This window comes from Pyxicephalus adspersus, chromosome 1 (genome assembly GCF_032062135.1).
Source record: "Pyxicephalus adspersus chromosome 1, UCB_Pads_2.0, whole genome shotgun sequence".
NCBI classification, from domain to species: domain Eukaryota; kingdom Metazoa; phylum Chordata; class Amphibia; order Anura; family Pyxicephalidae; genus Pyxicephalus; species Pyxicephalus adspersus.
Genome location: NC_092858.1, coordinates 163,968,497 through 163,972,703, shown reverse-complemented (window position 1 = coordinate 163,972,703; position 4,207 = coordinate 163,968,497).

The window sequence follows — 4,207 nt, the reverse complement described above, 5'->3', positions numbered from 1 at the left end:
ATGAGTTCTGTTTTATCCAGGTTGAGTTTCAGGAATCGGTCAGACATCCATGATGAGATGGCTGACAGGATGCATGAGACCTTATCCAGGACTGAGGGAGACAGGTCAGGGGTGGACAGATAGATTTGAGTGTCATCAGCATACAGATGGTACTGTAAGCCAAAGCTTCTCCTGTCTTCCTAATAAATAAGGCACAATGTACATAAAATATGATGGGACATCATTTTCACAGATGGATTGGCCTGGCCAGAGGGCAGACCTGAACCCCATTGAGAATCTTGGGGATGTGCTGGAGAGATGTACATTTGGGATGTACATAGTCCGACTTTCCCATCATCAATACAAGATCTTGGTGGACATAAATAAATGTTGTGAAATTGCATAAGCTTATCCAAATGGTGAATGCATATCATAATCAAAGCCAACTACTGTCCAAGGAAATATTAGAGTGTGTGACTTTTTATTTTGGCGAGGCGAGTAAATAAATATATTAAATCTGAACTTCAGCTAGACATGGGAAACGCAACTAAATGCTTTAATGTATTCATTTAAAAAAGTTAAAGTAATTCTACACCCACTCAATGAAATCTTACATAAGCTTTATTATGCTAATGTAATTTTAAAAGTCGTTTGCAATATTTTCAAATGTTAAGCTTCCTTTAAAGCGGACCTAAACTACATTTTTTACCTTGCATAAAAGGGTGGAAAACCCTTCTTTAAAAGAGTTTAGAATCCTTCTTTAAAAAAAAAAAAAAAGGTAAAGCCCCCACCTCCAGGGATCAAGACAGAATGAGAGCACAGAGCTTCCTGGGATACATACGTCATGCATCCCTGAAGGCTTCTGGCTGCTTCTTCAAGATCGGTCAATCGCAGGAGGAGCTTTTGCTTCAATGGGGAAAAAGAAAATTCTGATCTCACATGCGCCTTTTTATTCCCTATCTACCAGAGGCTATGTCACCCAACCTCGCGCCTGTGCAGTGCAGGGGTCAGGTGGCGTAGGCAGAAGGCAGAAGAAAGGTATATAAGATGGCAGCGCCCAGTGCTTCCTCTGTGCAAAGACGTAGAAGGATTTCAGAACAACGAGGGACCAAATCCAGAAAACCTTTGGAAGAATTGACAGATCCACTAAAGAAAAGGTGAGTTTTTTCTTTATTTTTTTTTAGTTTACTTCCACTTGAAGGCATGACTCACATCTGTTTGGCAGTAAAACCCTACATTAATGTACATTGCCAATTCATATGAATTGGTTGCCTATCACATGACAGTGTGAAAATTTTTATTTGCCACAATGCACAATCTGGGCATTACTTTGGGAGAAGTGATATTCTGAATGAATAATACTGTAGGGCATGCATGATCGTTTTAGAGTTTTAGTCACCACACTGTCCAAACATTCCTTACAAACTATTCTGAAAGCACAATTAGATAAAGTGTATGTAAAGACATTTTTTTTGGGGGGGGAGGTAAAGTGGGGAAGGGTTAGAGAATCCTTTCTCAACATTTTAGCCATGAGGATCCCTATAGGTTTGGGGCAACCCTTGCTAAAACCAATGTATTGAGAGTCAATGGGGAAAAGCCTCCTAAATTAGTGGCTAGTGAAAAGAATGCCCCCTATCCATACAGGTGTAGCTATAATACCACCTATATATTATTGGTTGTGGGTTTTAGACTGGAAATAAAGAAAAATCTTCCACACGGGGTTCAGACAGCAAAAGGTAACCTGACGAGTGTTTTAATTCTTCCCTACCCTTTAGAAAACTGTGTGAAAAAAGTGTGAAAGTAAACAGCTTCTTTAGAACTGATGAATAGAGGTTTACAGGTGCACCATAGCTTGCAGCACAGAATTGTGTGCTGCGGTAATATAATGTGCGTTAAAATGTGTACTTACTGGTGTAATACCTCAATACAGGTATACTCCCAGGTGCCAAGTCCTGTTTTCTCTTTATTGTATTGCCTATGTAGATGTGACTAGGACAGGGGTCAGCAACCTTTTCTATCAAAAGAGCCATTTTGCCTCCTCTTCCACTAAAGAAACATAGCCCCTGATTCATTAAGCAGAATCGGATTATCGGTCGTTTTTCATTAGAACACCGGATAGGGAATCGCCCTCCTCCGCAGTGTCTTGGGAGGAAGGGGATCCCCCATCAGAGATCTCCCCGCGGCAGCCGAAGGGAGCCACAACAAGGAGGCTGAAGAGCCGCAGGTTGCAGACCCCTGGACTAGGACATATATTTAAGTCAGAAAACAAGCATTTACTTTAAATGCCCATTCATACTGCAGCAACACAAAACATGCATTACATTGCAACTCAAGGTGTGTGTAATGTATGCACTGTGTTGCAATTCATTATAGTAAACACAACGAGTTTTTGGGCCACTGTGAAGTGTTAAAAGGCCCCTTACAGTATATTAGAACACATGGAAACACATATGTATTGTGTTTTGTGAAGCAGCCATTGCCATGTCTCCCCAGCTCCTGGATATAAACCCGTGTAGATGCAATAATGGAATGCATCATAACGTGTTATTAAAAATGCATAAATACAGAGAGGCATAGGTGTAAATGTGCCCTGGGGGTGCATTACTAATGTTCTGACAATTTCAAGCATACCTAAACTCAACATTTGTACTTTATATACAAGGATAGACAATCCTTCTATTTACCGTAAAAATGTTGGTGTTTTTTTTTTTTAAGTGCAACACCCTTTTTTTTAAACCTATGTCATGCATTCTGGGTAGCTCTTGGTTGCTACTTCTGTGCATGCCCTATTCTCGGGCATGCGCAGAAGGGGCATTTTTCCTCCTAGGGGAAAGAGATGCCGATTTCAAGCATGCGCAGTGAGATCGGCTTTCTGTTTTTCCTCTTCAGAGCGGCTATGTCACCCGATTTTGCACCAGAGATCAGGTGACAAGGAAAGTTGAAGAAGATGGAAGTGAAGATCCAAGATGGCAGCACCCGGCGATTCCTCTGCTCAGGGACAAAGAGGAATCGACACATGGCAGGATGGTGGGAAGGACCAGCGCCATCAAGGGCCCTGTCTAATTAAAGGTGTCATTTTTTCATTTTTTGTTTAGTTCCGCTTTAGGAAACAAAAAAAACAAACAAATGGACATGCACAAATTCAGTGTGATGAAGTACTTTTGACAACAAATGGCACCACAACAAATGTAACATGGTCTATTGTGTAATGCGGTAATACATAGGTTTCTGCACCGAACTGGAAAAGTGTGAAGAAGCCCTAAGGCTCCTTTCACATTTCTCTTGTGCATTATTATTATTAATAATATAATTAAACAGAACGTACCCAAACTCAGAATTTTCCCTTGACATAAAGGGTAGACAACCCTTTTCTGTAAGTTAAAAATTCTGTTAGTTTGTGTTTTAAGTGCAACACACTCAAAAAAAAAAAAAAAAGGGTGCAGCACCACCCCTTTAAAATGAATGGGAGTGCAGAGCCTCCCAGGAGGCTCTTGGCTGTTCTTTCTGCGTATGCCCGAGCACCTCGGGCATTCACAGATGGAGCCCTTTCGCCAAAAGGGAAAGAAATTGCCAATCTCGCACCCGCGTCAGGTGACATAGGAAGAAGAGCCAGGAACAACAGAGAAAAGACGGTAGCGCTTAGCGTGCCGGCCTGAAGACAGATACTGGGACGATGCGGAACCCGATGGAAGAAACCTCCAGACAGATCGACTGCACTGCAGGTCAATGTATATTTTTTTTTGTTTTGGGTTTTTTTGGGGTTTACTTCCTCTTTAAGCAAATGCTGATTTTCGCAGTAATGAATGCAAAAGCTGGCTGGGAACGCATCATACAGAAGCCCTGATACTGTCAGAATAAAGGGAGAGACAGACACAGACAGACACAGACACATTTTTATCTTTTTTAATTTTTTTACTTTTTTTTTTTTTCACATTTAACCTCCTTGGCTGTTCATTTCTGTCCGGATTTACATGTATAAAAGCGGTAATTGTTTTTCATGAAAATGTATTTCGCATTGTATGCCTGTAATTCTTAGGCATAACTTACCGAAATATGTCCAATGTTTAATAAATATAAATGTAATAATAAACTTTGAATAAAAAACACAAAAATCTGTTAAAACAAGGGTGCATAAATAAGTGAAAAATACTGAAACCTGAAATATAATTGTACAGTAGCATATATAATATATATATATATATATATATATATATATATATATATATAT